This window comes from Lutra lutra, chromosome 17 (assembly GCF_902655055.1).
Source record: "Lutra lutra chromosome 17, mLutLut1.2, whole genome shotgun sequence".
NCBI classification, from domain to species: domain Eukaryota; kingdom Metazoa; phylum Chordata; class Mammalia; order Carnivora; family Mustelidae; genus Lutra; species Lutra lutra.
Genome location: NC_062294.1, coordinates 55,800,462 through 55,825,411, shown reverse-complemented (window position 1 = coordinate 55,825,411; position 24,950 = coordinate 55,800,462). Strand labels below are relative to the sequence as shown.

Genomic DNA, 24,950 nt, shown 5'->3' with positions numbered 1-24,950 from the left:
GTTAAGGGTGGGCCTTTGGTTCAGGTCATGATCTCAGGGTCCTGGGATTGAGCCCACATTAGACTCCCTGGTCCGTGGGGAGTCTGCCTCTCCCTCTCCTTCTGCCCTGCTCATGCTCTCTCTCTCTCTCAACAAAATCTTAAAACTACAACAACAGAAAAACTATGCCAGCTGTAGGTCAGCCCTCTGGACTACAAGTGAACATTTTTTGCTTCTAGCCTTCCTCATAGTAGTCTCAGAAATAAAGAGTTGTTTTCTTTCTGTCATTCAGTGTGTTTGTGTTGATAGTGTAATAAAAGACAAGCATCATCATCAGGGCACCTGGGTGGCTCAGTCATTTGGCCTTTGCCTTGGGCTCAGGTCATGATCCTGGGGTCCTCGAATGGAGCCCCGGATCCAGCTCCCTGCTCAGTGGAAAGTCTGCTTCTTCCAATGCCCCTGCTTGTGTTCCCTCTCTCACTGACTCTCTCTTTGTCAAATAAATAAATAAAATCTTTTTTAAAAAAGCATCATCAGCAGCAAAAAGATTTATGAATGTCATGTCATTGAAACTGTTTCTTAAATTAGGCAGCATGAAAATTTTCTATTCTATCACTTTTCCTGTGGGTATAAGTACTTTCTAAATATATGGATGTGTGCATGAATGTACAATGGTAGATCAGCGTTGGGTGGATCCTTCTTGTTTTCATCATTCTTCTCAGGTTGGGCACCTCTATGAGCACTGCTTTAGGGTCTCTGTATATTGACCTGAGTGCCATTTTAGATCAAATTTAGGTCAGATAACCTTGGTGAAAGCCTGATCCCTTCCATGTTACTGGATGTTTGACAAAATATTCCCATAAAATTAGAAGAATAATGTTTTCTTCTCTAAGATTATTATTCTTCATTTCACCTTAATTTATGAACAATTGTTAGATGCTCTCTAGAAACTAGGAAATGGTGAGAAAAGGATTGCTGTTGACTTTCTTGCTATTCCAGTAGAATCTGTCATTGGTATAAAACCTACTCAGAAACACTTGGGTGGCTCAGCAGTGAACTGTTTGCCTTTGCGTTGGGTCATGGTGCCAGAGTCCCGAGATGGAGCCCTGTGATGGGCTCCCTGCTCAGGGGGTAGTCTGCTTATCCCTCTCCCTCTGCAACCCTCCCCTTACTGCCCACACCCCGGCTCATGCTGTTTCTTGCTCTCTTTCTCTCTGTGTTTGAAATTAAATTTAAATCAATAAAGCAAAACAAAAAACCAACCATTTCAATTTCAGGTCCTCCAATAATTCATGCCTTGGAATTCTAGCTCTCATGAAAAAAAAAATACATCTCTTGGGTCATAGGCTAGTGCCTCCTTAGAAATGCAGACTCCCACCCCACCCCAGTATTTCTGAACAGAATCTACATTTTTACAAGTTCTCCAATGCACTGATTTAAAATTCTAATTCACAATAGAATTTGATAAGTACATTTGTAACCCACTAAAACATCCCACCTAAGAAGTAGCCACAACTTATACTGTATGATAGTAACACAGTACTCAAAACTGTGTATTCCTTTGTTGAGGACTTCATTTGACAAATTATTTTGGATAAACACACAGTATTTATACTGGTTTTGTGGATTCTATGCCATCCTTTTACCTCAAAGTCACAGAATACATTAGAGCATATTACTGGGTTAATAATGATCTTCCTGTACAAAGGAGGATGTTCTCTGAAGGCAGAACCAGTTGTCCTAATAAAACTGGACTAACATGAGTTCGCTGCTTGGTGAGTCACAGATAGAAACTACAACAGATGGTGTTGTCACAGAATGCAAACTTGATTTGCCTCAAAAACAAACAAACAAAAAAATCACAGGGAATTACTTGCAACATAGAGACTCCTAGAACAAGGGAGAAGGATTTCCTATTATTTGGGGTTAGGGTGAATATTCAGAAAGTGGGGCCTTATCTTCTGTGGAGCCGGGCATTAGTGGCCCAAGAGCCTCAAGAAAACCTTCTCTACACACTTTGTATTTATGTAAATGGGCTTTGTGCGCCTTGTTTGGTGGAGATTTCCATATTATCACGGGATAAAGGGAACTGTAGATCACTCCAACGTTTACTGCTTGGTCCATCTGCTTAGGTGTCATGCAGGTGAAGTTCAAATTGGGCCAGCCCAAGCTCTTCCTCAGGCCAGTAAGTGCCCTTAGTTGGATAGTTTCTGTTTTCCTGGGAGCAGACTCTGTCCCTGGGTGTTTTGAATAAAATGAAGATGAGGTGGAAACAAGAGGGTAAGTAAAATGTGGCAGAAAGTTCAGACGGTACAAGCAGGACCAAGAAAGGTTGGATCTTGGGTTTAGAGGTGAACATGAACTCCCTCTCTCATCTTAGGGACCATCGTGAACTGTGTCAATGGCCACTTGGTGACTGTGGTATTTTTTGCAGGGACAACTGACATTCATGGATGTGGCCATAGAATTTTCTGAGGAGGAGTGGGGATGGCTGACCCACACTCAGCGGGAACTGTACAGGGATGTGATGTTGGAGAACTACAGGCACTTCTGCTTCCTGGGTGAGGAACACTCCTTCCAGATTTCCCAAACCCCACTCTGGGTTTTGCTCCTTCCTGTGAAGACTGTTTGTTGTGAGATTCCTGTTTGAATGACTGCATTTCAGATCCAGGCAGACAGGGGAATAAGTAGGGGTTTGCAGATGGAGAGAAACATCTTCATGATGTTTCCTTCTCAGCTTTAGCTTCCCCTTCCTCAAGGTAACATCATTACTTCTGTAGATTCCTGGCAGTTCTAAACATTGAGGGGCTTAAGTGGTACTGCCCACATCTTCTACACCAATTTTCACTCATTATTTTATCTACTATTTGGAAGTGGAGGTCAGGATGTGAACACTGGCAATCCCTCCTTCCTGTTGTAAAGGGGATTTTGAGCAATAGCATTTGGGAAACCATTTTCTAGATTCTACAATGTTCTCTCTTCTCTACTGAGCACAACTGTGATTGGAAGCTAGAATCTCCAGCAGTACTTGTTTTCCTTTTTTCTAATGAACAGGACTCATTGGGTCCAAGCCAGACTTGGTGTCCTTTTTGGAACAGAATAAGTTCTGGGATGTGACAAAAAAGGAGACCGTAACCTTCCATCCAGGTAGGTGGGAAAGAATGAAGCAGATGACAGGTGAGATCCAAATGTGAAGGAGGATGGTTGACCTTAAACTCTGCGGCTTCCGTGTATTTTCTTGAATGGAAATTAGTTCAAGAAGCCCAGTGTTGTTGCTCTCCCTCTCACTGAGGGACATCTGCTATCCAAGATGATAAAACTCTTACATTCTTGAAGAATGCTCCTTCAGCTCCAGTGATGGTCCATCATATCCACAGGGAGGGCCTGGAGACTCTCCTTGGAGGGGGAGGGCCTCCCTAATCTGAGAGTTTCTTCATTGTTGTGAGGGCCCTGGGGAAATCACCCTACTTCTGAGGACTTTTGTGTTAAGCCCTTCGTAAGTTCTGTTTTGCCTCCTGTGAGATGTGTGTCAGGGTAGTACTGAGCATGTTGGAGTACGTGTGGAAATTCTGGAAACACAGGAGACAGACATCTCATGCTTTCAGGTTTATGTTTTTGAGTGTTATGGAGGGTTTAATATGAACTATACAAAACTGAGACTCTGTAACTTCATCAGATCACAAAGTACCTCCCTAAAATGAGAAAATTCACATCCTGTATTTCCCTTCAGAGGTTCACAGTCTGTGTGTTCCATTCCTAAATGGTGAAATAATGTAATGTATCTATTTGTTTCCTAGAATTCCTACGTAAATAATGCCATAGGGGAGCAAGGACATTTAGAACTCAATTTATAGACTCTAATGTAGTCTCAGTTGTTACCTTATTTATTAAAAATTGCATCATTTAATAATTTCATCTTCTATCAAGTTCTTGTGTGTTTTTCCATTCTAATTAGTTATATCTGAAATTCAGTTTTGATTTTTTAGATCCAAAGTTCTGATGGGACATGAACATGTGCTTTATAAGAAGTGAGGGAGATAATTAGTACAATCCCCATATTTAAGAAAAACTTTTGCTTATAAATGTAATTTTCCTTCAGGGAAAAATTGGTCATTAGAATTTTCTTCTAATTTCCTCAGAATATACCTTAATTCATCCAAATACTCTTTTTTAAAATAAAGTCATTGTCAGTATATTTTGCAAAGTGGTGTTTATTTAGAAATGAAAGGATTTTGGTTGCTTAGTTCTACAGAATGAATTGTAGCTCTATATTCTACATAAAAGGAGGCGTATGTTAACATGATACATTTTTTTTTATATTTTTTTATTTTTTTCAGCATAACAGTATTCATTATTTTTGCACCACACCCAGTGCTCCATGCAATCCGTGCCCTCTACAATACCCACCACCTGGTGCCCCCAACCTCCCACCCCCCACCCCTTCAAAATTCTCAGATCGTTTTTCAGAGTCCATAGTCTCTCATGGTTCACCTCCCCTTTCAATTTCCCTCAACTCCCTTCTCCTCTCCATCTCCCCTTGTCCTCCATGCTATTTGTTATGCTCCACAAATAAGTGAAACCATATGATAATTGACTCTCTCTGCTTGACTTATTTCACTCAGCATAATCTCTTCCAGTCCCGTCCATGTTGCTACAAAACTTGGGTATTCATCCTTTCTTTCTTTCTTTCTTTTTTTTTTTTTTTTTTTTTTTACAGCTTTATAAACATATATTTTTATCCCCAGGGGTACAGGTCTGCGAATCGCCAGGTTTACACACTTCACAACACTCACCATAGCACATACCCTCCCCGATATCCATAACCCCACCCCCCGTCTCCCAACCCCCCTCCCCCCATCAACCCTCAGTTTGTTTTGTGAGATTAAGAGTCACTTATGGTTTGTCTCCCTCCCAATCCCATCTTGTTCCATTTACTCTTCTCCTACCCCCTCGACCCCCCATGTTGCATCTCCTCTCCCTCATATCAGGGAGATCATATGATAGTTGTCTTTCTCCGATTGACTTATTTCGCTAAGCATGATACCCTCTAGTTCCATCCACGTCGTCGCAAATGGCAAGATTTCATTTCTTTTGATGGCTGCATAGTATTCCATTGTGTATATATACCACATCTTCTTTATCCATTCGTCTGTAGATGGACATCTAGGTTCTTTCCATAGTTTGGCTATTGTAGACATTGCTGCTATAAACATTCGGGTGCACGTGCCCCTTCGGATCACTACGTTTGTATCTTTAGGGTAAATACCCAGCAGTGTAATTGCTGGGTCATAGGGTAGTTCTATTTTCAACATTTTGAGGAACCTCCATGCTGTTTTCCAGAGTGGTTGCACCAGCTTGCATTCCCACCAACAGTGTAGGAGGGTTCCCCTTTCTCCGCATCCTCGCCAGCATCTGTCATTTCCTGACTTGTTAATTTTAGCCATTCTGACTGGTGTGAGGTGATATCTCATGGTGGTTTTGATTTGTATTTCCCTGATGCCGAGTGATATGGAGCACTTTTTCATGTGTCTGTTGGCCATCTGGATGTCTTCTTTGCAGAAATGTCTGTTCATGTCCTCTGCCCATTTCTTGATTGGATTATTTGTTCTTTGGGTGTTGAGTTTGCTAAGTTCTTTATAGATTTTGGACACTAGCCCTTTATCTGATATGTCATTTGCAAATATCTTCTCCCATTCTGTCAGTTGTCTTTTGGTTTTGTTCACTGTTTCCTTTGCTGTGCAAAAGCTTTTGATCTTGATAAAATCCCAAAAGTTCATTTTTGCCCTTGCTTCCCTTGCCTTTGGTGATGTTCCTAGGAAGATGTTGCTGCGGCTGACGTCGAAGAGGTTGCTGCCTGTGTTCTCCTCGAGGATTTTGATGGATTCCTTTCTCACGTTGAGATCCTTCATCCATTTTGAGTCTATTTTCGTGTGTGGTGTAAGGAAATGATCCAATTTCATTTTTCTGCATGTGGCTGTCCAATTTTCCCAACACCATTTATTGAAGAGGCTGTCTTTGTTCCATTGGACATTCTTTCCTGCTTTGTCGAAGATGAGTTGACCATAGAGTTGAGGGTCCATTTCTGGTCTCTCTATTCTGTTCCATTGATCTATGTGTCTGTTTTTGTGCCAGTACCATGCTGTCTTGATGATGACAGCTTTGTAATAGAGCTTGAAGTCCGGAATTGTGATGCCACCAACTTTGGCTTTCTTTTTCAATATTCCTTTGGCTATTCGAGGTCTTTTCTGGTTCCATATAAATTTTAGGATTATTTGTTCCATTTCTTTGAAAAAAATGGATGGTACGTTGATAGGAATTGCATTAAATGTGTAGATTGCTTTAGGTAGCATAGACATTTTCACAATATTTATTCTTCCAATCCAGGAGCATGGAACATTTTTCCATTTCTTTGTGTCTTCCTCAATTTCTTTCATGAGTACTTTATAGTTTTCTGAGTATAGATTCTTAGTCTCTTTGGTTAGGTTTATTCCTAGGTATCTTATAGTTTTGGGTGCAATTGTAAATGGGATGGACTCCTTAATTTCTCTTTCTTCTGTCTTGTTGTTGGTGTAGAGAAATGCAACTGATTTCTGTGCATTGATTTTATATCCTGACACTTTACTGAATTCCTGTACAAGTTCTAGCAGTTTTGGAGTGGAGTCTTTTGGGTTTTCCACATAGAGTATCATATCATCTGCGAAGAGTGATAGTTTGACTTCTTCTTTGCCGATTTGGATGCCTTTAATTTCCTTTTGTTGTCTGATTGCTGAGGCTAGGACTTCTAGTACTATGTTGAATAGCAGTGGTGATAACGGACATCCCTGCCGTGTTCCTGACCTTAGCGGAAAAGCTTTCAGTTTTTCTCCATTGAGAATGATATTTGCGGTGGGTTTTTCATAGATGGCTTTGATAATATTGAGGTATGTGCCGTCTATCCCTACACTTTGAAGAGTTTTGATCAGGAAGGGATGCTGTACTTTGTCAAATGCTTTTTCAGCATCTATGGAGAGTATCATATGGTTCTTGTTCTTTCTTTTATTAATGTGTTGTATCACATTGGTTGATTTGCGGATGTTGAACCAGCCTTGCAGCCCTGGAATAAATCCCACTTGGTCGTGGTGAATAATCCTTTTAACGTACTGTTGAATCCTATTGGCTAGTATTTTGGCGAGAATTTTTGCATCTGTGTTCATCAAGGATATTGGTCTGTAGTTCTCTTTTTTGTTGGGATCCTTGTCTGGTTTTGGGATCAAGGTGATGCTGGCCTCATAAATGAGTTTGGAAGTTTTCCTTCTATTGCTATTTTTTGGAACAGTTTCAGGAGAATAGGAATTAGTTCTTCTTTAAATGTTTGGTAGAATTCCCCCGGGAAGCCGTCTGGCCCTGGGCTTTTGTTTGTTTGGAGATTTTTGATGACTGTTTCAATCTCCTTACTGGTTATGGGTCTGTTCAGGCTTTCTATTTCTTCCTGGTTCAGTTGTGGTAGTTTATATGTCTCTAGGAATGCATCCATTTCTTGCAGATTGTCAAATATGTTGGCGTAGAGTTGCTCATAGTATGTTCTTATAATTGTCTGTATTTCTTTGGTGTTCGTTGTGATCTCTCCTCTTTCATTCATGATTTTATTTATTTGGGTCCTCTCTCTTTTCTTTTTGATAAGTCTGGCCAGGGGCTTATCAATCTTATTAATTCTTTCAAAGAACCAGCTCCTAGTTTCGTTGATTTGTTCTATTGTTTTTTTGGTTTCTATTTCATTGATTTCTGCTCTGATCTTTATGATTTCTCTTCTCCTGCTGGGTTTAGGGTTTCTTTCTTGTTCTTTCTCCAGCTCCTTTAGGTGTAGGGTTAGGTTGTGTACCTGAGACCTTTCTTGTTTCTTGAGAAAGGCTTGTACCGCTATATATTTTCCTCTCAGGACTGCCTTTGTTGTGTCCCACAGATTCTGAACCGTTGTGTTTTCATTATCATTTGTTTCCATAATTTTTTTCAATTCTTCTTTAATTTCCTGGTTGACCCATTCATTCTTTAGAAGGATGCTGTTTAGTCTCCATGTATTTGGGTTCTTTCCAAATTTCCTCTTGTTATTGAGTTCTAGCTTTAGAGCATTGTGGTCTGAAAATATGCAGGGAATGATCCCAATCTTTTGATACCGGTTGAGACTTGATTTAGGACCAAGAATGTGATCTATTCTGGAGAACGTTCCATGTGCACTAGAGAAGAATGTGTATTCTGTTGCTTTGGGATGAAATGTTCTGAATAGATCTGTGATGTCCATCTGGTCCAGTGTGTCATTTAAGGCCTTGATTTCCTTGTTGATCTTTTGCTTGGATGATCTGTCCATTTCAGTGAGGGGAGTGTTAAAATCCCCTACTATTATTGTATTCTTGTCGATGTGTTTCTTTGATTTTGTTATTAATTGGTTTATATAGTTGGCTGCTCCCACGTTAGGGGCATAGATATTTAAAATTGTTAGATCTTCTTGTTGGACAGTTCCTTTGAGTATGATATAGTGTCCTTCCTCATCTCTTATTATAGTCTTTGGCTTAAAATCTAATTGATCTGATATAAGGATTGCCACTCCTGCTTTCTTCTGATGTCCATTAGCATGGTAAATTCTTTTCCACCCCCTCACTTTAAACCTGGAGGTGTTTTCGGGTGTAAGATGAGTTTCTTGTAGGCAACATATAGATGGTTTTTGTTTTTTTATCCATTCTGATACCCTGTGTCTTTTGATTGGGGCATTTAGCCCATTAACATTCAGGGTAAGTACTGAGAGATATGAATTTAGTGCCATTGTATTGCCTGTAAGGTGACTGTTATTGTATATTGTCTCTGTTTCTTTCTGATCTACTACTTTGAGGGTCTCTCTTTGCTTAGAGGACCCCTTTCAATATTTCCTGTAGAGCTGGTTTGGTATTTGCAAATTCTTTCAGTTTTTGTTTGTCCTGGAAGCTTTTAATCTCTCCGTCTATTTTCAATGATAGCCTAGCTGGATATAGTATTCTTGGCTGCATGTTTTTCTCATTTAGTACTCTGAATATATCATGCCAGCTCTTTCTGGCCTGCCAGGTCTCTGTGGATAAGTCTGCTGCCAATCTAATATTTTTACCATTGTACGTTACAGACTTCTTTTCCCGGGCTGCTTTCAGGATCTTTTCTTTGTCACTAAGACTTGTCAATTTTACTATTAGGTGACGGGGTGTAGACCTATTCTTATTGATTTTTGAGGGGGGTTCTCTGAACCTCCTGGATTTTGATGCTTGTTCCCTTTGCCATATTGGGAAAATTCTCTCCAATAATTCTCTCCAATATACCTTCTGCTCCCCTCTCTGTTTCCTCTTCTCCTGGAATCCCAATTATTCTAATGTTGTTTCGTCTTATGGTGTCACTTATCTCTCGAATTCTCCCCTCGTGGTCCAGTAGCTGTTTGTCCCTCTTTTGCTCAGCTTCTTTATTCTCTGTCATTTGGTCTTCTATATTGCTAATTCTTTCTTCTGCCTCATTTATCCTAGCAGTGAGAGCCTCCATTTTTGATTGCACCTCATTAATAGCTTTTTGATTTCAACTTGGTTAGATTTTAGTTCTTTTATTTCTCCAGAAAGGGCTTTTATATCTCCCGAGAGGGTTGCTTTAATATCTTCCATGCCTTTTTCAAGCCCGGCTAGAACCTTGAGAATCATCATTCTGAACTCTATATCTGACATATTACCAATGTCTGTATTGATTAGGTCCCTAGCCTTTGGTATTGCCTCTTGTTCTTTTTTTTGTTGTGAATTTTTCCGCCTTGTCATTTTGTCCAGATAAGAGTTTATGAAGGAGCAAGTAAAATACTAAAAGGGTGGCAACAACCCCAGGAAAATATGCTTTAGCCAAATCAGAAGAGATCCTGAATTGTGAGGGGGGAGAAAGGGGATAAAAAGGGGTTCAGAAAGAAAGAAAAAAAAAACTATTAAAAAAAAGAAAGCCGATAAAGAAAAAAATATAAAAAGAGGAAAAAATATATATATATTAGATAAACTATTTAAAAAACGTTAAAAAAAGAAAATGGTAAAAGTTAAAAAAAATTTAGCATAAGAAGAGAAAAAGAAAAAAAAATTGAAAAAGAAAAAAAAATTAAATTAACTGCAAGGCTAAAAAATCATGGGGAGAAAGCCATGAGTTCCGTGCTTTGCTTTCTTCTCCTCTGGAATTCCGCCGTTCTCCTTGGTAGGTGAACTTGGTCCTGGCTGGGTTTCCCGTAGATCTTCTGGGGGAGGGGCCCGTTGTAGTGATTCTCAAGCGTCTTTGCCCCAGGCGGAGTTGCACCGCCCTTACCCGGGGCCGCGCTGAGTCATCCGCTCGGGTTCGCTTTCGGGAGCTTTTGTTCCCTGAGCGCTTTCCGTAGAGTCCGGAGGACGGGAATAAAGATGGCGGCCTCCCGGTCTCCGGCCCGGAGGAGCCGAGAGCCCGGGGCCCCACTCCTCAGTGCGCCCTCAGAGAACAGCGCCCATTGACTCCCGTCACCCTGGCCTCCGGCCGCGCTCCGAGCCGACCGAGCCTGCGACCGGTTCAAGGCAACCCCGAGCTGAGAGTCACTCCTCGGCTCTGTCTCTGCAGCCGGCTTCCCCGTTCTAATACCGGTAAATTCTGCGACACTGAGACACCCCCGATCCTTCTGCGACCCTGCGGGACCTGAGGCCGCGCTTACCCCGCCTGGGCTTCACCCCAGTTAAGCCTCTGGAGCGATGTCCCTCAGCAGAACAGACTTTTAAAAGTCCTGATTTTGCTCCGTTGCTCCGCCGCTCGCCGGGAGCCGGCCCCTCCCCCCGCGGTCTATCTTCCCGTCGCTTTGGATTCACTTCTCCGCCAGTCCTACCTTGCAGATAGTGGTTGATTTTCTGTTTCTGGAATTGCTGTTCTTCTTCTCTTCAATCTCCCGTTGGATTTGTAGGTGTTTGCAATCTTTAGATAAGCTATTTAGCTGATCTCCCGCTACCCGAAGTAGTCTCAGCCTGCTACTTCTCCGCCATCTTGACTCCTCTGTCCATAACATGATACATTTTTTAATGTCTTTTAAGTGTTTACTAGTAAAATCTTTCATTAGACTTTCTTATGGTTGATAATAATGAATATTCATTACAATTTTACTATCAGTGAAGGCATGCCAACAATTCCAATGTTTGTTTTTCATGGGGTCACTGAATGTGTTTGAAAATACAGTTACGTAGTGATTTTCCTTTTAGATAATTCATCTATTTTTTTATTGAGAATTTTTTATCTTCAATTTGGTTTTATTCTTCTTTTGTAATTCCATAATAAGGTACTTCCTTTTGTCTGGGACTTTCCACAATCTAAGTAGTGTGCTTTCCTTTTTGCTTGTGTATTTTATTCTAGGGGATGCAAGGGTGGCTTGGTCACTTAAGCATCTGCCTTGGCTTAAGTCATGATCCTAGGATTCTGGGATTCTAGATTCTACAATGTTCTCTCTTCTCTACTTAGCACAACTGTGATTGAAAGCTAGAATCTTGGAAGCTAGAGTCCCACGTTGGGCTCCTTGCTCAGCAGGGAGCCCGCTTCTCCCTCTGCCGACTGCTTCCCCTCTTTGTACACACGTGCTCTCTCTCACAAATAAAAAAATAAATCTTTAAAAAGAGACATTAAAAAAAAAACATTTTAAACTGATATTCTCAATTGCATACAAAATTATTCAACTTATCTCCACCCCTGCACCCACTTTGTTACTAGTATCACAGATTCTATCTTTTATATTGTGTACTTTATTACCTGGGTTTATGATTTAAATGCTTTGATTTAAAAACATTTTGTAGGAGTGCCTGGGTGGCTCAGAGGGTTAAGCCTCTGCCTTCAGGTTAGGTCATCATCTCAGGGTCCTGGGATCGAGTTCCCCATTGGGCTCTCTACTCAGCAGGGAGCCTGTTTCTCCCCCCTACCCCTCCCCCCGCCAACTTATCTCTCTGCCTACTTGTGATCTCATTCTGTATGTCAAATAAATAAATAAAATCTATAAAGAAAACATTTTGTGGCACAAATAAAAACAACTTGTGCTGCCTCATTACAACACTACTGGTTTCTATAATTGTGAAAATATTTATAATTAGCAGAGAGGTTTATATTGTCCTGTGGTTTTAGTTACTGTTTAGAATCCTTTTACTTGACCTAGAAGGATTTCCTTTAACGTTTCTTGTAGAACAGGACTAGAAGTAAACTTACAGGGGTTTCTATGTGGGAAAGTGTTCATTTCTACCTTTATGGAAAACAGTTTTCCCAGATAGAGGATTCTTGGTGGATATTTTGATCTTTCAGTGCTTGAATACACTATCCCATGCAGTTCTTCCTCCCAGGTCTGCTGTGAATCCCAGTAATAATCTTATGGAGATCTCTGAAATAAGATGAGTTGTTTTTATCACACTGTTTCAAAATTCTCTCTTTTACTGGTGACTTTTCATAGGTTAATTGTAATGTGTCACTGTGTTCATGTCTTGAATTTTATCCTACTTTAATTTTCCTGAGCTTCTTGAATTTGTCTCTTCTTTCCACAAACATGGAATTTACAAGCCCTTAGATCTTCATATAAACCTTCTGCCCCTTTTAGTCTCCCCTACCTTTGGGGTCCCCATAACCTGCCTATGGGACCACTTGTTGGTGTCCCATGAGTCCCTACTCTGCCCTTTTCCACATGTTTCTTTGTTCCTCTCAGCAGATAATTTAAAACCTGGGGTCTTTAGGTTGTCTGAATCTTCCTTCTGTTTGATCAAGTCTGTGAGTGACCCCTTTGTGTATTTTTAATTTCAGTGATTGTACTTTTCAGCTCCCAACTTTGGTTGAATGGTTGTATTTTCTGTGTCTTTGGGTTTACATTTCTGTCATGTATAGTTTTCCTGATGGCATTTAGTTACCACCTACTTTTCCTCTTCTTCCACGATGATCTTTATGACAGTTATTCAAATTCCTCCTCAGACAGTAAGTACTTCTTTATTAAATCAGGGCCAGTTTTAGAGATTTATTTCATTCCTCTGATTAGAACATGTTTTCCTAATTCTTTGCTTCTGATTCTAAATCAGAATATTTATTTTTAGAGAAAAATCTAGACTAATTACATTTTAGCCATGGAAAATGTAGGTATGTGTTGCCAACCTCTCCACAATTGGACATCTCTGTGGAACTTTTGTATCCCCCAAACTGAAAACCATACCTACTTTTGGATGGAAATAGCCTATTTTTGACCAGAACTCTTACCTAGAACATTAACAGTCCATTATCTCATACTTTTCTGGGGTCAATGGTATATATTGTATTTTTATAATGAAGGAAACTTGAGAAAATAAAGCATTGAAACAGTCATAATGAAGGGAAAGTGCATTTACGATAGTGCACTGTATTTGTCAAAATAAGAAAATTGAGGGGCAAGTGGATGGCTCAGTTAGTTGGGTGTCTGCTTTTGGTTCAGGTCGTGATCCTGGGGTCCTGAGGTTGAGCCATGTGTTGGGCTCCCTGCTCAGGGGGAAGCCTGCTTCCCCCCTCTCTCTGTCTGTAGCTCCCCCTGCTTCTGTTCCCTGTTTCTCCCTCTTTGTCACCAGTAAATAGAGGTGTCTATTTCTGCTCCAAACAGCCCACCCAGATTTTAGGTTAGATGTCCCTATGTTGTTTCACAGCCCATGCTCTCCTTATACTCCTGACCTGAGTTTTCAGTGGGTTTTTATCAGTTGTAGAAGCTGATAAAATTAAGTTGGGTACCCTGTTATGCTCACATTTAAAATTGGATCAATTGAAGGATAGGGACGCCTGGGTGACTTAGTTAAGCATCTGACTTTGCTCAGAACATGATGGTCCTGGGAAGGAGCTTCATAACTGGCTCCCTGCTCAGCCAGATATGTATTTCTCCCTCTGCCTGCTGTTCCCGGTGATTGTACACACACTTTCTACATCAAATAAGTGAATGAAATTTAAAAAAAAAAAAGAAGAAGGATAATAATTCATTATTCAGTATGTGTCATCTTGTGGTCAGCTATACCATGAAAAGGCTGCTGTGTACATGTAGGAAAGAAGACCTATGTTTTGTGTTATGTACACAGTGAGGAGGTAGATGCTCAGGTCTTATAAAATAGCTCAGATACCCTAGATATACTCTGGTTTTTCCATTTCTTCTCTCTGGTGTTGTCTACCCCCAGGCATCGCACTTATGCTTGCCCTTTCTTTGCCTCAGGATACCTGCCTCACCACTGGGCATCAATCCATGTTCCTTGCAGCGAAGGAGACTATCAATCTGATAGGACCTAGGGAGTTTGATCTGAAGTCTTTCTGTTTTCCTTCATGGAAAGCCATTTTCCCCAAGGTAGTACTCCCTCCATGCCATTGAGCACTACTATTCCTTGGGCCAGTGTAATATATAAATGTCGCACACATGGATGTAGATATTTGAGAACGTCTCTTGAACTTCACCACAACATCTGGCACAAAGGCAATCACACTTTGTCCTGAAACTAGCCGTTTCTTTCTTTCCTTTTTTAAGAATTTTAAAAAATATTTTATTTATTTATTTGACAGAGAGAGAGAGAGAGATCACAAGTAGGCAGAGCAGTAGGTAGAGAGAGAGAGGGAGAAGCAGGCTCCCTGCTGAGCAGAGAGCCCGATGTGGGGCTCGGTCCCAGGACCCTGAGATCATGACCTGAGCTGACAACAGAGGCTTAACCGACTGAGCCACCCAGGCACCCCAAAACTAGTTGTTTCAAAAAGACCCTAAGATTAACAGTATCCTTAATCTTTTTTTTTTTAATTTTTTTATTTTTTTCAGCATAACAGTATTCATTATTTTTGCACCACACCCAGTGCTCCATGCAATCCGTGCCTTCTACAATACCCACCACCTGGTGCCCCCAACCTCCCACCCCCCACCCCTTCAAAATTCTCAGATCGTTTTTCAGAGTCCATAGTCTCTCATGGTTCACCTCCCCTTCCAATTTCCCTCAACTCCCTTCTCCTCTCCATCTCCCCTTGTCCTCCATGCTATTTGTTATGCTCCACAAATAAGTGAAACCATATGATAATTGACTCTCTCTGCTTGACTTATTTCACTCAGCATAATCTCTTCAGTCCCGTCCATGTTGCTACAAAACTTGGGGATTCATCCTTTCCTTCTTTCTTCTTCTTTTTTTTTTTTTGTACAGCTTTATAAACATATATTTTTATCCCCAGGGGTACAGGTCTGCGAATCGCCAGGTTTACACACTTCACAACACTCACCATAGCACATACCCTCCCCGATATCCATAACCCCACCCCCTCTCCCAACCCCCTCCCCCCATCAACCCTCAGTTTGTTTTGTGAGATTAAGAGTCACTTATGGTTTGTCTCCCTCCCAATCCCATCTTGTTTCATTTACTCTTCTCCTACCCCCTCAACCCCCCATGTTGCATCTCCTCTCCCTCATATCAGGGAGATCATATGATAGTTGTCTTTCTCCGATTGACTTATTTCGCTAAGCATGATACCCTCTAGTTCCATCCACGTCGTCGCAAATGGCAAGATTTCATTTCTTTTGATGGCTGCATAGTATTCCATTGTGTATATATACCACATCTTCTTTATCCATTCGTCTGTAGATGGACATCTAGGTTCTTTCCATAGTTTGGCTATTGTAGACATTGCTGCTATAAACATTCGGGTGCACGTGCCCCTTCGGATCACTACGTTTGTATCTTTAGGGTAAATACCCAGCAGTGCAATTGCAGGGTCATAGGGTAGTTCTATTTTCAACATTTTGAGGAACCTCCATGCTGTTTTCCAGAGTGGTTGCACCAGCTTGCATTCCCACCAACGGTGTAGGAGGGTTCCCCTTTCTCCGCATCCTCGCCAGCATCTGTCATTTCCTGACTTGTTAATTTTAGCCATTCTGACTGGTGTGAGGTGATATCTCATGGTGGTTTTGATTTGTATTTCCCTGATGCCGAGTGATATGGAGCACTTTTTCATGTGTCTGTTGGCCATCTGGATGTCTTCTTTGCAGAAATGTCTGTTCATGTCCTCTGCCCATTTCTTGATTGGATTATTTGTTCTTTGGGTGTTGAGTTTGCTAAGTTCTTTATAGATTTTGGACACTAGCCCTTTATCTGATATGTCATTTGCAAATATCTTCTCCCATTCTGTCAGTTGTCTTTTGGTTTTGTTCACTGTTTCCTTTGCTGTGCAAAAGCTTTTGATCTTGATAAAATCCCAAAAGTTCATTTTTGCCCTTGCTTCCCTTGCCTTTGGTGATGTTCCGAGGAAGATGTTGCTGCGGCTGACGTCGAAGAGGTTGCTGCCTGTGTTCTCCTCGAGGATTTTGATGGATTCCTTTCTCACATTGAGATCCTTCATCCATTTTGAGTCTATTTTCGTGTGTGGTGTAAGGAAATGATCCAATTTCATTTTTCTGCATGTGGCTGTCCAATTTTCCCAACACCATTTATTGAAGAGGCTGTCTTTGTTCCATTGGACATTCTTTCCTGCTTTGTCGAAGATGAGTTGACCATAGAGTTGAGGGTCCATTTCTGGTCTCTCTATTCTGTTCCATTGATCTATGTGTCTGTTTTTGTGCCAGTACCATGCTGTCTTGATGATGACAGCTTTGTAATAGAGCTTGAAGTCCGGAATTGTGATGCCACCAACTTTGGCTTTCTTTTTCAATATTCCTTTGGCTATTCGAGGTCTTTTCTGGTTCCATATAAATTTTAGGATTATTTGTTCCATGTCTTTGAAAAAAATGGATGGTACGTTGATAGGAATTGCATTAAATGTGTAGATTGCTTTAGGTAGCATAGACATTTTCACAATATTTATTCTTCCAATCCAGGAGCATGGAACATTTTTCCATTTCTTTGTGTCTTCCTCAATTTCTTTCATGAGTACTTTATAGTTTTCTGAGTATAGATTCTTAGTCTCTTTGGTTAGGTTTATTCCTAGGTATCTTATAGTTTTGGGTGCAATTGTAAATGGGATGGACTCCTTAATTTCTCTTTCTTCTGTCTTGTTGTTGGTGTAGAGAAATGCAACTGATTTCTGTGCATTGATTTTATATCCTGACACTTTACTGAATTCCTGTACAAGTTCTAGCAGTTTTGGAGTGGAGTCTTTTGGGTTTTCCACATAGAGTATCATATCATCTGCGAAGAGTGATAGTTTGACTTCTTCTTTGCCGATTTGGATGCCTTTAATTTCCTTTTGTTGTCTGATTGCTGAGGCTAGGACTTCTAGTACTATGTTGAATAGCAGTGGTGATAACGGACATCCCTGCCGTGTTCCTGACCTTAGCGGAAAAGCTTTCAGTTTTTCTCCATTGAGAATGATATTTGCGGTGGGTTTTTCATAGATGGCTTTGATAATATTGAGGTATGTGCCGTCTATCCCTACACTTTGAAGAGTTTTGATCAGGAAGGGATGCTGTACTTTGTCAAATGCTTTTTCAGCATCTATGGAGAGTATCATATGGTTCTTGTTCTTTCTTTTATTAATGTGTTGTATCACATTGGTTGATTTGCGGATGTTGAACCAGCCTTGCAGCCCTGGAATAATCCCACTTGGTCGTGGTGAATAATCCTTTTAACGTACTGTTGAATCCTATTGGCTAGTATTTTGGCGAGAATTTTTGCATCTGTGTTCATCAAGGATATTGGTCTGTAGTTCTCTTTTTTGTTGGGATCCTTGTCTGGTTTTGGGATCAAGGTGATGCTGGCCTCATAAAATGAGTTTGGAAGTTTTCCTTCTATTGCTATTTTTTGGAACAGTTTCAGGAGAATAGGAATTAGTTCTTCTTTAAATGTTTGGTAGAATTCCCCCGGGAAGCCGTCTGGCCCTGGGCTTTTGTTTGTTTGGAGATTTTTGATGACTGTTTCAATCTCCTTACTGGTTATGGGTCTGTTCAGGCTTTCTATTTCTTCCTGGTTCAGTTGTGGTAGTTTATATGTCTCTAGGAATGCATCCATTTCTTGCAGATTGTCAAATATGTTGGCGTAGAGTTGCTCATAGTATGTTCTTATAATTGTCTGTATTTCTTTGGTGTTCGTTGTGATCTCTCCTCTTTCATTCATGATTTTATTTATTTGGGTCCTCTCTCTTTTCTTTTTGATAAGTCTGGCCAGGGGCTTATCAATCTTATTAATTCTTTCAAAGAACCAGCTCCTAGTTTCGTTGATTTGTTCTATTGTATTTTTGGTTTCTATTTCATTGATTTCTGCTCTGATCTTTATGATTTCTCTTCTCCTGCTGGGTTTAGGGTTTCTTTCTTGTTCTTTCTCCAGCTCCTTTAGGTGTAGGGTTAGGTTGTGTACCTGAGACCTTTCTTGTTTCTTGAGAAAGGCTTGTACCGCTATATATTTTCCTCTCAGGACTGCCTTTGTTGTGTCCCACAGATTCTGAACTGTTGTGTTTTCATTATCATTTGTTTCCATAATTTTTTTCAATTCTTCTTTGATTTCCTGGTTGACCCATTCATTCTTTAGAAGGATGCTGTTTAGTCTCCATGTATTTGGGTTCTTTCCAAATTTCCTCTTGTGATTGAGTTCTAGCTTTAGAGCATTGTGGTCTGAAAATATGCAGGGAATGATCCCAATCTTTTGATACCGGTTGAGACTTGATTTAGGACCAAGAATGTGATCTATTCTGGAGAATGTTCCATGTGCACTAGAGAAGAATGTGTATTCTGTTGCTTTGGGATGAAATGTTCTGAATAGATCTGTGATGTCCATCTGGTCCAGTGTGTCATTTAAGGCCTTGATTTCCTTGTTGATCTTTTGCTTGGATGATCTGTCCATTTCAGTGAGGGGAGTGTTAAAATCCCCTACTATTATTGTATTCTTGTCGATGTGTTTCTTTGATTTTGTTATTAATTGGTTTATATAGTTGGCTGCTCCCACGTTAGGGGCATAACAGTATCCTTAATCTTAATGCCCAGGGATTTTATGCTACATGTAAATGCATAGCTGATGAACAGCTACTTAGACCTGCAATTATTTATGGTCTTATGAGAAAATTGATTAAATTCAGATTTAGAGTGAAAAAGTTATATCCAATCCCTTTAAAATTTGTAAACTATATTAATGTCTTGTATACATTTCTTTACTTATTTGAAAAATATTTAAATAATTTCCAATACATTTTTTTAGGAGTTATTTACTTAATTTAGAGAAAGTACAAGGGAGTGCGGCAGGGTGGGGCAGACTGAGAGGGAGAGAGAATCCCAAGCCAACTTCCTACTGAGCTCAAAGTCTGACCCAGGGCTCCATAATATGACATTGAGATTATGACCTGATCTGAAAGAAAGAGTTCATTGCTTAACCGATTAGCAACCAGGACCTACATTTTATTATTTTTATTTTTTAATATTTAATATTTATTTTAGAGAGAGGGAGAGAGTTAGTAGGGTAAAGGGCAGAGAGAAAGTGATTTCTGAAGCTGAATCCTTGCTAAGCAGAGAGCCCAATGCAGGGTTCCACCCCAGGACCCTGAGATCATGACCTGAGTTATAACCACTTAACCAACTAAGCCACCCAGGTACCCCTGTTCCAAAATACTTAAATTTGGATTGCTTTCATTCAAGAATGTGAACTAAGGTCCATCTGGGGTCATCTCAGGAAGCTCAAGGAAGTATATTTGGCGTGGGAGCTCAAGGAAGGTACAGAGGGAAGAGAGAGATGAAAGAAGTGAAGACTCTGTCAGAGTCAGATACAATAATGAATAAAGAAGATGTGTGTTGTGTATTTTGTGTGTCTTTGTGTCCCAACACTAACATGACCACAGGCATAGAGGGTTTGTAAGAGTGACTTCTCTGTAGATAACTCAGGGATGACCTGTGACTTAGTTCCTGTAGAGGCTGTCCATTTTAGCCTGTGTTAGAATCCACTGGAGCACTTGGAAACATTGGATTGTTGTGCCTATCCCCATATTACCATATCAGTAGTTCTTAATTTTCTTGTCCTCTAATTTGTCATTTCAACTTTCATGGCTAGTGTTTTTTATTGTTTTTCGGAACTTTTTCTTACACCAAGACCACAGAGATAGAATCCTTTTAGTTTCTGTAAACACATCATTATCCTAAAATTTCAATCAGAAATGTACTAAAAAATCAATGTATTGCGGGATTTCTGTAGTAACTGAAGTTTTCTATTCTTTTTTTATCCCCCCAACATAGCTAACAAGTTGAAATGTATTCTGAAAATGTTGTGCTTTCTTTTCATTTGCTTACAGAAGTCATTTCTTTCTTTTTTTTTTTTTAAGATTTTATTTATTTATTTGACAGAGAGAGATCACAAGCAGGCAGAGAGGCAGTCAGAGAGAGAGGAGGAAGCAGGCTCCCTGCTGAGCAGAGAGCCCGATGCGGGGCTCGATCCCAGGACCCCGAGATCATGACCTGAGCCGAAGGCAGTGGCTTAACCCACTGAGCCACTCAGGCGCCCCCAGAAGTCATTTCTTGATAGGGATTCACACTGCCACAGTCTTGGAGTCAATTTCTCTGTGATTTGTCTCCATCTTTTCCTGTCTCTAGTCCTGCTTAGCAATCACACAGGACCACACAACCCATGTCAGTTGGGATGTCATAAACCTTCCATGGGCCACTCGACTCAGATGAATGATCATTCCTCTTCCCACAGTAGAGTGGCCTCTGGGGCTTGGCAATAGCAACAGTCTTCATGTTACAGGCTGTAGCTGGAATCCTGGCAACCTGATGGGTGTTTTATCATTATGTCTTTTATCATTATGTCTTTATTTCACTGGATGTAGGTGAAGTTATACAGATTTATTGCCAAACACATGAGTATAGTCAATAGGTTTGTCTGGGATAGAGCCAAGAGGGCACTCTGGTGTCCTGGAGAGAAGGCAGGCAGACAACCTGGGGGCAGACATCATGGAAACAACCATCTGAAGGATGGCACAGAGTGGAAGATTATTCAGTAGTCTAGAAATCCTATCTTGAGATGAAACTTTCAGTGAGATGCGTTTTCAAGAACATAGAAGTTGGATGGCACCATTTCCCTCTCCTGCCCTATAGCATAAACATAGACCCCCACTCAGCAGGGACGCTGGCTGTCTGGTTTTCTTGCACCAAGCCCCACCTCCCTGTGTTCTGGTGGGACTGCCCTTCTCAGTGAGGCTTGCCTCAGGACCAGCAAGGTGGGCCCCTGCCCACACCACATCTGCTGAGCAGAGAGTTCTGTAGGGCCTCAGCCCTGTTGGAGTTGATGTCAGGTCTCCTATCACAAGTAGACCAGAGCTCACCTAGTCACACTGAGGCTAGGGTCCAAATATTCCCCACAGCAAGCAAGGAGAGCCTCTGCAGAACCCTGGCCTGAAGGATATAAGAGGACACATCAGTGGCTTTTCCAAATACAGAAGAAGGCAGCGACTTAGACAAAATACCAAGATGAAAAAATTTATCTTACATGAAATGAGATATGGCCATGGCTAGAGATCTAAGGGAAACAGAAATGAGTAACTTGCTTGATGGAGAATTTAAGGCAACAATCTTAGGGATATTCCCAGGGATGAGAAAAGAATAATGAGAACCTTAACATAGAGAGCAGAGTTTAAAAAAAAAAAATGGGGGCATGTGGGTAGCTCACTCCATTAAATATCAGACTCTTGGTTTTGGTCCAGGTAGTGATCTCAGGATCCTGGGATCTAGCTCCAAGTTAAGCTCCTCATTCACTGTGGTGTCTGTTTCGTATTCTCCCTTCTTCTCCCCTCTTGTAGCTCCTACTCATGCTCTCTCTATCTCTTTCTCTGTGTCTCAAATAAACAAATAAATAAATCTTAAAAAAAATGAAAGAGATTAACAATGCAATCCATCAGTTTGGAAACAGACTTGATGCAATGAACAGGAGGCAGGAAGAAATAGGGGAATAACTTTCTGACCTAGAGGACAATAAATGAATGAATGAATGAATGAAAAATAATGAATCTGAATCAAAGAGATGTATCATCTCTCTCAAGATTTCATTTAGGGAACAGAGTGACTCCATCAAATATAGTATCATTCCTAGGTCTTGGGCTTTTCTGTGCTGGGACAGTTTTGTTTCCAAATTAAACTGTTATTCTGGTCTAAGAAGATTCCCAATTTTTTTGGTATAAGGTTGATAATTCAGTCTTAGTAACTTGAGCATTTTTATGAATTATCTGGGTATTTTTTTCTAAGTTAACTGATTAGTATGTAATTATTGATCTAATTAAAGCATTGCCAGTTTTATTATTTTGGTTAAAAAGGGCATTATACCCATGAAACAAAGAATATGTTATTGGAAACATTATATGTTAATAAAAAAATAAATTAAAAAAAAACAACAACAAGAAAAAAAACAATAAAAAATGAGCATTACGTTGAATGTATTGTTATTGTTTATTCTGGTCTATTATATTTATTTCACACTTTTGTTATTTTCTTTCTCTACTAAATTTCAGTAGTTTTTTTTTCTGAAAGGAAAACTAATTTTCAGTAGCTTTTCCCTTGTTTTCTTTTATTTTTTTTAAAGACTTTATTTATTTGACAGAGATCCCAAGTAGACAGAGAGAGGCGGGCAGAGACAGTGGGGGAAGCAGGCTCCCTGCTGAGCAGAGGCCCATGTGGGGCTCAATCCCAGGAGCCTGAGATCATGACCTGAGCTGAAAGCAGAGCCTAAACCTATTGAGCTGCACAGGAGCCCCAGTATTTCCCTTCTTTTAGTAGGAAAGTTGTTTATTCCAACGTTTTTCTTTTTTTCTTTCTTTTTAAAATTGTATTTATTTATATGACAGACAGAGATCACAAGTAGGCAGAGAGAGGCAGGCAGAGAGAGAGAGGGAAGCAGGCTCCCCACTGAGCAGAGAGCCTGATGTGGGGCTTGATCCCAGGACTCTGGGATCATGACCTAAGCTGAAGGCAGAGGCTTTAACCCCCTGAGTCACCCAGGTGCCCCCCAACTTTTTTCTTAACTCAACCATGTAGAGCATAAAAGATTTTGAAAATGGAAAGTGTTGTGGAAAAAAAGATGACCAAAATAAACAATACGAACAATGACAAAACAGAAAAAAATGTTAGAATTCTTAATGGTTTTCTATAGATCACATCATCTGTGGACACAGATAATTTTACTTTTTCTTTTTTCAATTTGGATTCTTTTTATGTATTTTTCCTTCCTTAACTGTTCTGACTAGAATATCTGGTACTTTGCTCAAAGGCAGTGTTGTAATCCCTTCATTGCATTGTTTCTGATCTTAGAGGAGAAGCTTGCAGTCTTTTACTATTGAATCAACTTAGAGTTTCTTCTATCTCTACTTACTGAGTGTTTTTATTTTTTAAAATTTTTATTTATTTTTTTGAAAGATTTTATATATTTATTTGACAGAGAGAAACACAGCCAGAGAGAGAACAGAAGCAGGGGGAGTGGGATAGGGAGAAGCAGGCTTCCTGCTGAGCAGGGAACCTGATGCTGGGCTCCATCCCAGGACCCTGGGATCATGACCTGAGCTGAAGGCAGCCACTTAATGACTGAGCCACCCAGCCACTTTTATTGAGTATTTTTAATCATGATATGTCCAATATGCCATGCTTGTGTTCTGTCTCAATTAATATGATCATATCTTTTTTGATCTTCATTCTGTTATTGTGGAGTCTTCAATTTATAGTTTTCCATACTGGAACACCCTTAATTCCAGGAAGATTTTTCACTTGATTATGTTGCTAAACGGTAAAATCTGCTTTTGACTTAGTTTGTTCTATTTTATTGTGGACTTTGCATGAATATTCCTCACAGGTAGTAGTTTGTAGACTTCTTTAGCTATAGTGTCTTCTCCTGGCTCAGATAACCTGGTAACGCTGGTACCCTAGAGAGCATGTTCTCCTGATTTCTCTGATCTTCACTCCTTGGAAATGTTTGAGGAGATTTGAAGTCCTTTGTCATGAAGTGTCTGTTTGAATTCTTCAGTGAATTCATCTAGCACAGGACTTTTCCTTGTTGGGAATTTCTTCATTACTCTTTCAGTGTTCTTAGTAGTTGTTGACAAGTTGTAATTTTAAAATATTTCTTCATGATGGTTATACCTTTCTTGAAATTTATTGTTGTCTTTTGGTATCACTTTCTTGGCACATGATTATACATTGTCTCCTTTTATAATTGCTTTTATTTCTATGGTATTAGTTCTACTGTGTCAGCTTTTATTTCTTCACTTCTCCTTTTAGGTGGTCTTTTCTCATTTATTTGCCCTTGATTTAGTTCATGAGCTGTCAGTTTTGTTGATCTTTTCTGACAACCAACTCTTCCTATTGTGGATATGTTCCTATTTTTACTGTATTCTATTGGGTTCATTTCAGTTTTATGTTTAAGAATCCAACCTTCCACAATTTTATTCTCATATGACACTTTTGCTGATTATTTGAGATAGAGGAAAATGATGTGTGCTACAAGATGACAATATCACAGAATTATCTATTAGGATATGTGGTCTGTATGTTGTGTGCAAAGTTCTGTATCCATGGAGGAATGAAGTCCTCATGATTCCTTCTTGGCCATCTTCCTGACATTCTTTAATTGACTTGAAGCTTGTATATTAGAAGACATTCGTATGTTCATCTGAATGTGATAAGTAGAATGATTTTACTTTTCTCTATTTGATATCTTTTCGAAAAGTTTTCAATTAGCAATAATTGTGCCTCAGATAAACCTCATTGGCTACGATACTGCCAGTGTGCAAAGCTTCTCTTATTTGATATCTTTCAGCTGTATCTTCACATGACCCTCAAAGCTGCCTGCAGAAGCCAAGCATGGAAACTTCTTTCCAAAAAGTGTCAATGGGTAGATACAGAAATAGTGCTGTTGAAAATATTTGCTTAATGACATACTGGGACAATGACGGGGAGAATGAAGGGCATCAAAGATACCATGAAGGACATAGCCATTTGAAGACAACTACACTTGATAAGAATCAAAATGACCAGAATAGTGAAGGATATAAAACATCATGGAAAACCT

General features: G+C 40.0%; 3 protein-coding genes, 1 non-coding gene and 1 pseudogene across 4 annotated transcripts in view; 3 read left to right on the top strand and 2 right to left on the bottom strand.

Annotated features, from left to right (window-relative positions):
• Positions 1-24,950, top strand: part of LOC125088868 (zinc finger protein 665-like) — a 577,134-nt gene that overhangs the window by 268,089 nt on the left and 284,095 nt on the right.
• LOC125088894 (L-lactate dehydrogenase A chain-like) overlaps positions 1-24,950 on the top strand; it is a 386,819-nt pseudogene that overhangs the window by 124,282 nt on the left and 237,587 nt on the right.
• Positions 1-24,950, bottom strand: part of LOC125088914 (KRAB domain-containing protein 5-like) — a 664,001-nt gene that overhangs the window by 449,521 nt on the left and 189,530 nt on the right. The window lies entirely within an intron of this gene.
• LOC125089473 (zinc finger protein 345-like) overlaps positions 1-24,950 on the top strand; it is a 65,029-nt gene that overhangs the window by 39,060 nt on the left and 1,019 nt on the right. The gene's annotated exons all lie outside the window — the stretch shown is intronic.
• On the bottom strand, positions 24,536-24,676 carry LOC125090093 (U4 spliceosomal RNA). The gene has a single exon (XR_007124190.1). It is a non-coding gene; the product is annotated as a U4 spliceosomal RNA (small nuclear RNA).